This window comes from Phyllostomus discolor, chromosome 4 (genome assembly GCF_004126475.2).
Source record: "Phyllostomus discolor isolate MPI-MPIP mPhyDis1 chromosome 4, mPhyDis1.pri.v3, whole genome shotgun sequence".
In the NCBI taxonomy this organism is placed as follows: Eukaryota; Metazoa; Chordata; class Mammalia; order Chiroptera; family Phyllostomidae; genus Phyllostomus; species Phyllostomus discolor.
The window spans coordinates 190166190-190174883 of record NC_040906.2 but is presented as its reverse complement, the minus strand read 5'-3'; the positions used below and the strand labels follow the sequence as shown (position 1 = coordinate 190174883).

The 8694-nt window shown below is 40.5% G+C and overlaps 1 long non-coding RNA gene across 1 annotated transcript; it reads right to left on the bottom strand.

The window, feature by feature from the left end:
* Positions 1–1538: 1538 nt before the first annotated feature.
* On the bottom strand, positions 1539–4411 carry LOC118500350. The gene is made up of 2 exons (XR_004902920.1): positions 3152–4411; positions 1539–1582 (listed from the first exon to the last, which is right to left on the bottom strand). It is a non-coding gene; the product is annotated as an uncharacterized LOC118500350 (long non-coding RNA).
* Positions 4412–8694: the final 4283 nt, after the last annotated feature.

Genomic DNA, 8694 nt, shown 5'->3' with positions numbered 1-8694 from the left:
AGCCCAGGGCTGTTGTAGGTCCCTCTGGCAGGAATGTCTAAGGGGATTACTCACACCTTGGTGGAGGCTGGGGCTGCAACTGGATGCATAGGATCTAAGGGATAAGTAAGTGATCCACCTAAGCAAAAGAGCATTCGCCCTTCTCAAAGGGAAGTGGAGGGGAGAGACCCACACTGATCTGGGCTTTGGGGTGGAGAGCGAGAGCAGGGTTTTCTAAGAGCCAATGACAGTGCCCATGATGGAATAAGCCTGCTTCACCCATTTGCCAGGGCCAGAGAGAGGGTGATCCCCAAGCACTGGGAGAGTCACAGGAGAGTAAGGACTTTCCCGCTATTTTTTTTTTTTTTGTATCTGCGTCTCCTCATCCCCATTTTGGGATGGATTCACAAGCCCCAAGTTAGCCAAATGATGGAAGAGAAGTAGAAATCATGTGCGAAGAGAGCGAGAAGCTGACCTTACTCTCCTTCCCTAACAGCAGGGAAGGAAGACATATACTTGGACATCTCCGTAATTCCAGTGTAACAGTGTTTAGTGACTTAGAGTAAAGGTGTCTGTTTAATATCTAAATGTGACCACAAAATGTTATGGAGGCTGCTAATCACTGCAAAGGGAAGAGCTTCCCTCACTGAATCAATTTATAGAGATCGTGATAGACAAATATAAAGGTCTTCGGCGATTACAGTATAATCATATTGGCATTGAGCAGAAAGGTAGTCCACTGAAGGTATGCTGCCCTAACCCAGGAAAGAGCCAGAGCCTTGGCTTTTTAAAAAAATATTTTTTTAATTTATTTTTAGAGAGGGAAAGGGCAGGAGAAAGAAAGGGAGAAAAACATCAATGTGTGGCTGCTCCTCAAACGCCCCCACTAGGGAATTGGCCCACAACCCAGGCATGTGTCCTGACTGGAAATTGCGAACCAGCTACCCTTTAGCTCATAGGCTGGCACTCAATCCACGGATCCACACCACACAGAGACAGAGCCTTGGCTTAAAAGAGTGTCAGGAACTCCAGTCACCCCCAAACTTTCACACTCTGGGTTACCCACAAAACAGGTTTAAGTGCACGTTTTTTCTGGGGCAAACTACCCCATGAATCCTGTAGCCTCGCCACCTTGGTGCTGTCTCGCAGTCCCAGCCTCAGGGCCTGAAAAATCAGGTCTATCAGGCTTCCACTTGAAAGATGAGGACACTCACACTGCCCTTTGTCCCAAAAGCAAGAAACAGGAGTTATGTCACCCACTGCTGGACACTCACCCTCTCCCCAAACTGACACCTTCTGCTTCGTCTTCTGCCACGTTTCCTATTTGCTTCTGCAATGCAACTGCCAGTACTCACAGTTGCTTCAAGAGAGGAGAGTTTCAGTTCCTCTGTACTTCATGTTCCTTCACCCCTGGGCATTTCCATCGCGGCCTCCACATCTTGAACCCTCCCTGATTCGTTCCCACCCGTTATCTGGAAGCCAAGTGTGTGATTAGAAGCACGACTCTGGAATTAAACATGTTGCCCAGCATCTGACTTTCTCTACTGAGTAACTTTTTGACTTTGGAGAATATATTTAGCCACCTAAACCTCAATTTCCTCATCTGTAAAATGAGAATAATAATATTGTTTACCTCATGACATTGTAGTAAGGATTAAATGGCATAATGAACAAAAAAATATTTAGCCTATGTGGCCGGGCACATTTGAAGTACTATAAACATTTGTTGAAAAAATTGAATAAGTGGGCTCTGACACATCAGTTTCCTCATAGTGGAAAGCTGCTCCTGCTGTTCTCTGTCTGACAAACTTCCACTGACCCTGCAAAACCTGGACCAAGAGGCTGGGATCATTACAGAGAATGAGTAACCTGACCATACTAACGTTTCAATCTCTAGATATATTATTAGGTGAGAAAAGCAAGGTGCTTATATGTACATTTGGCACCTTTTGTGAAATGAGGTTATCATGTCATTTTTTGCGTAGAAAGAAGGAGAGGTAACATCTAACAAGTGTGTATTTCTGCTAAGTGGAAACATTGAAAGAATAGGTTAGAAATAACTAGTAGCAATATTTGCATTCACACTCCACAAACCATAAGGTCCTCTTTGACCTTTGACCATGCATATAACTAATGTAGGTATCCATGCACTGAGGCCAATCATTGTTTAAGATTCTAATTCTACGTGACCAAAACCACTAGTTGAATCAGTTTAAATTCATTCTGAAAATCTATATTTCAAGCAAGAGGGGTGGGGTGGAGGGAAGATAAGGAGAAGAGACTGTGCCTTGGGCCAGGCACCAAGTGAAACACTTTATATGCTTTATTACTCAAGCGATCTTCAAGCCCTGTGAGGTTACTACTATGCAAAGGAGGAACCTGGAGGTCAAAGGCCAGATAGCTAGTAAGAAGTGGAGCTGGAATTCCAACTCATCTCTCAAGTCCCAAGCCCTGCACCCTTTCTGTCCTCATGTGGCCTGTGCACATCACCCAGTGTGGTAACTGACATGGAATTGCTGAGCACAACCTACTCCTACTTCATAATCGAACTTGCTACTAAAGACACCAACAGTGGTAGCTGAGTACAGACTCTCCCTGCACACCAACAGAGACTCTCCCTACTGGGTATAAATTATGTTACAGTACTTCTTGTATGCAGCTCTTCAGCCAGATGTAAATTCACACCAACGTGCTCTCCTCTGACTTTATTTCCACATAGTTCTACATATTTAACCTAATATTCCATTCAAGTTTGAGCTAAAGACTGAAGGTTATAAAACTGCAATGAATTTAATTTCCCATGAATTGTTCTAAAAAGTCCTGGCTGATTTCTAATTATCACTGCTTTCTGGTCTCAATACTTAGAAGTCATGAAAAGAAGCCAATAAGCTTAGCATACCGGTAGTTTTATAGAAAGTATTCAGGAAATTGCATTAATGTCACCAGCTTATCTTTATTTCTTGAAGTCTACCTAAAAAAATAAATAAAAACTTGAACAATCGTAGCATAAATCTCTTTTTTGCCAAAATTAAGGGAGACGTTTCCCATTTTCCATAGTTTTCCCTATTGAACATATTTTGTGAGCAAATATACAAAAATTCTATGCTCTAAAAATGTACTTTTCTGAGTTGAGATACTTAACATTATTTAAAGAAGACAGGTGTTTCCTTACCACCACTTTGCCAACTTAAGGCTTCAGTTCCATCATAATGGCAATGTGTGCTCATTCCTTTCCCATGTTGAGATTCTTGACTGAGAGGATGGAAACAGAACCAATCAGCAGTTCTGCCTTCTCTGTGACATTCGTTAAGGTTACACTGTCTCTGCCATGATTGGGCCTCTAGTCGCCCTCCTCCTCTGAATCCTACTTTTAAAGTCATTTTTGTATTCATTACTATTTTTCACAAGCTTTGCCTCATTCTCAACGTAGACGTGTTCACAGTTGTGAGCTACTTGTTGTTGCTGTCGGTCAGTGATACTGTGTCCCCCCTCCCTTGTTATTTACACACCCTTTTGAACTCTGGCATCAAGGATGGGTGAAGTCACACAAGTGAAAATATTCCTGTAAGCCAGTGTTATTACAGTCTTAAATTTAAATGACACGGTCTGATTGGTAGGAGAATTTAGGGTTTGAAAATATTAGCAAAACATCATAATATTAGCACATCTTTCACTGCTTTCCTTCCTCCTGTTTTTCATTCCCTGTAATTCATGAATGATGACACTGAAAATTAATCGTCCAAACAGAGCCTATCAACACAAACATTACGGTGGAAAGAGGGTATCTCTGTTTCTGTAACCTAGACACTCACTCATCAGATGTACTCAGACTGGGGCACTTTTGTAACCGCCAATTGGAAAGCTGGCATTATGTTTTCAGGGGTGGGCTAATTCGGTTTGGAAATCAGATTTGGGGAAAGTCAAACTATAGAGCAGAAGCACATCATTTGCAGGACTGGAGAGACCATTTGCTCCCCTGGGATGATTTTCATTCATCTGTCCTGCATCATCCTGCATTGTCCTGCATTACATGGGACTCATTAATCTTTTCTCTCTTGTGTGGGATCTATGTAGACGTTTCAATATAAATGGAGATCAGTAGAAATTCAGTATTTATAAACCTAGAAAGCCATTGCTCTGCTCATTTAATTTTTCTCAAGTCACTTGGCTTTTTGGAAAGAAAAAAAAGTTTCAAGAGGGCATATTTTCTAATCAAATCTCAATGAAAACTTCTTCTTATTATTAAGAGATAGTTATCTTTGCTCTACTTTATCCAAGCTACTGCAAGTTCTTTCTCAGCTGAAACATCATTTGCTCTGCTTTGACTTGTCTTACAAGCAAGCAAGTATTTGCAAAAGGATTATGAGCATTCAAGACGTTACAAGAAGCACGAGCAGCCCTCCTGACATGGGCATTGACTTCGACACCCCGTTTCCTGGAGTATGCTATTGTAAGTAATACCTTTTCCCTAAACTCTTCCTCATATCCATGCACAGATGGACAGTGAAGTCAGGTCTTATGCTATTTCCATTCGCTCCTCTTCTTCTATCCTTTAGTCTCAGATTTAAACAGAAGACTCCAAGGAGGAACAAGCTCATTAGCAAAGGAAATATCTATTTCTAAGACAGAGTCTGTTTCTTTCATTGGAGTATAAATTGACAGCAGTTAATGTCTAACAGGTAATGTAAACTGTTTTTTGGACTGCGTTACATCAAGGCCACTGTAAGAATGAATCATAAATTGAACTCCTCCTTTTTATACGTGTATATATCTTTACAATATGTTGTCTTCTCCTGACTAAGCAGCTTGTTGAACATCAACAGTGTGAAGGAATGAAAAAGAAATCTATTCAGGCAAGTACCTCATAGCGAGTTTGTATCATCAGAGCTCAACAGTGGGCAGTGTCTGGTTGGCAGTATGTTTATGAAATCCATTCCCTCTTAAATTCAGTTTGTTTCTACAGACAATAAATGAGAGGGCATTGACAAGACTTTCTAAAACTAAGACAGTAAAATGAGATTACCTCTGTTGCTCAAACTCAAAAATAAGCAAAATAAGTCAAAACATTGAATTCCCCAATGACTCACCATCTTGCGAACATGGTTCTAACTCTCTCATAAATTATATAATCTTGAAGAATTCACATAAGTTGTTTGAGACATACTTTTCCCATCTGAAGAATTAAGAGGTTAGCCTAAAACATATCCAAGCTTTATCCCAATTCAAACACACCATGTACCCTAATCAACTCCCATAAATGCCTTGACTAGCACTGTCCAGCACTAGCTTTTATGGGAAGTCTATTCCTTTGAGGGAAATAGGTGTAGGAAGCCAGGAATTTCAGGATGGCATACATCTCAAGAGTACTGCACTTCCTACCTCATGGGCTCAATAATCTTTCTACTGTTCCAATTACATGCCTTCCTGCCCTTTGTTTGCATGTGATTCTTTTTATAAAATCAACTAAACAGCTAAAAATGGTGAACAGACCCATCCAAAATCATACAAAGTATCCAGAGATGAAGTCTAGGTTTTTGTCTTGTTTTCTTTCCCAGCTTTCTCACTGTGTCAAATGTGATCTTATTTCATGGTGTCATATTTATCACCATCCCAAGACCTTTTTGGTTCCTGCTGGGTACACAGCAAGTTCCCAGGCCCCATGGGAATTTATGTGGCTCACAAAAGGCGTGACTCCTACACATGCACTTTCAGTCTCAAATAGTCCCATCTGTTTGACCTTTCGAATGAAGTATATAAACATCTCTGTCCTTCAGTAAGCAAATAATATCATTATAGCTCAATTTGAATGGTATTTACAGATGAAGAAACAGAGATTCAAAAGAAGTTAATTAATTAGTCCAAGGCCAGATGGCTAGATATTAGTAGGATGGGAGCTAAATGGAATGGAGGCTCTTTTTTATTCTCGTTCAGTTTGTTTTAATCTAAACCATTTTACTTGTGAGTTTCATGATACAGATTAAAAAATCAAAATCCTGCACAAGTCACAATCCTTTCTCTTATAATTAAAAAAAATGGCCTTTCCAAGCCTCAGAGATCAGAGCAGAGCCATTTTGGATGAGGCACAGTGGGTATCGCATGAAATGATGAACTTGAGTCATTAACTAAGCACCTTCTGTGGCTGAGCAAAGAGCTGGAATGCCTGAGAACCACAAGAAAGGTAAATCTGAGTCTTACCCTTGGAAAGGCAAGGCAAATGAACTCTTAAAAAGATACCTTGTAGTGTAAGGCAGTAAATGAATAGAAAGTGCCCATTTTCCAGGTTCACTTATTCACATGTTTTATTTCTTCTACATTTAGGTTCTGGGTGTACTAAAGGTTGATGGATATCTAATGGTGTTAGAGAATCTCTAAGAGAAAACTAAAGACATAAACAAATTGATTCTTGACAAAGGAGCATTGTATAGGGTTCCGTGGGCCTGAGTGTGCACCTGTGAGTATTTGTCCCCTTTCTCACTCACATTACTCATATGTATATCACTTATGCTGTCCCAGGCACTAACATAGTGCTAAAATTACTCAGAGATCATAAAATGTAATAGATGAGAAATACCTGATTGGATACTTAACACACACTCTGTCCTTCCTTCACATAGAAATATGTCCCTCACATAGGTGTTAAGCCTCAGTGTGTGTAATCTCATTGGAAGGGCATTATTCTTGGTTGAGCTACCTCATTCCACTTGAGAAACTAACTCTAACTATTAAACCATTTTCTTTATGTAGCAGGATTCTAAACTTGAGAACCTAAGCTATAGTAACCCTAGGACTCAGATGTCTGTCAAGCCAATGGAGGCCATGGGGGTGGAAGAGTGATACAAGAAGCATAAATCTGACCCAAAGGTAAAAGCTGGTGTCAAATGATGAGGCCATTTTGAAAAGGCCACATTCTCTTGGCCCTGGCTGGTGTAGCTCAGTGGATTGAGCGCGGGCTGTGAACCAAAGCATCGCAGGTTCAATTCCCAGTCAGGGCACATGCCTGGGTTGCAGGCCACAGCCCCCAGCAACTGCACATTGATGTTTCTCTCTCTCTCTTTCTCCCTCCCTCCCCTCTCTAAAAATAAATAAATAAAAGCTTAAAAAAAAAAAAGAAAAGGCCACATTCTCAATCTTCCATATTGGCCCCTATGAGCTCAAGCAGATAGACTCAACAGACTGAGTCTTTTTGAAGTAGTAAGTGTATGAAAGAAAAGAAAAATTAAAACAAATTTCTGTATAAGACATTAGCATCACAGGGTAACCTTGACTGAATCCAGCTTGCATTGGGGGTAAAAGACACAAGTTAACTATAGCACCATGTCATATCTGGGCTTTTTTTCTGGAGAGACAATAGGACCAGACTATAGCTGGAATAGAAAAGAAGGATGTATGTGATCCTTAAGTTGCTCTAGGTTTCTGACCAAACAGTGGCCTCAACAGTAGATAATGCCGTAGTGAATCAGAACTAGAGAGGAGGTAATATGGTAAACAATAGATGGTTAAATCCACAGGGTAGCTGAGAAGCCACTTCCACACATAAGACTCTGTCCAGGTGAATCTCAGGGCTGTCTGAGAATTTGAGACCAGACATTCTCAAGACTAGGAGGCTACTGAAGTAGGAAAAATATTTGCTAATGCCACCATGGTCCTATTTTTCAATGAGGCTAAATGGTAATAATAACAATATCCACACAAATATGAGCATTTATGGTAACTATACTAGGCCTTTTTATGTGTTCTCACCCTTGAAGCTGATCACAACAATATGAAATGAACATTAGTGTTGGCAGTTTACAGTTGAGAAAACTAAGTCTCAGCATGCCTAAGCAGCATGTAGCAAATCCATAGCTAGTAAGATATGAAACCAGGATTTGAAAATAGGCCTGACTCTCTACTACATCATGCTATGTCCTGAAACAACGTGGTAAAACATAAATATCATTCAGAGTCTGTCCACCTTAACTTTCCATCCATCTAGTGATCTGAGTTCTATCTTTTGAAAAACCACTGTCCTTGTGGACTACTCCTTCTACAACACGGCAGTTCTCCAGGGACTGGAGAAAATACCTATCTAGGATTCCACTGAACCTTCTTCATCTTGACATCAGGCAGCCCACTGTCCCATCTCCTCATCAACCTGGTGTTCCTTCACGGCGAAGTCTAGTTTGTCAATGTCCCCAACACTCCAGATGTGCTCTGATTGCCACGAAAAACAATTCCCACCATAGCAAATTGCTCTTCAGAGCTCTCAGGACTCGGACATGCTACAGCAGCTCCCCACTTTCCCGAAGTTTGGCAAGAGACACAATCGCATCATCATCTTCAATAGCAACTGAAGTGGTGAACGAGGTGCCCCACAGCTCAGTGGGCCATGTGAATTCATTCCTGAAGCCCAGCGTATTGCTATCCTAATGTTGCTGTTATGATAAAATATCAAACCGTATGTATACTTGATGGTTACTTTATAGTAATTCAGGATCTTGCTTGTTTGAATACAATTCACTATTTACAATTTCCCACTAGAAACACTTTTTCTTTATTGATATCTCTTCTTAATTGCTTGAACCATATGACACATTTTCCTAGGCAGCACTGAAATAATTTTTATATTTCCTCTTCGTTTAGAGTTTGCATCGAAATTTCTGATGGTGTTATAAATACTTTTTGCATAGTGAAAATGCCTACATATACATTACTTAAGAATATCTACAGACAGAG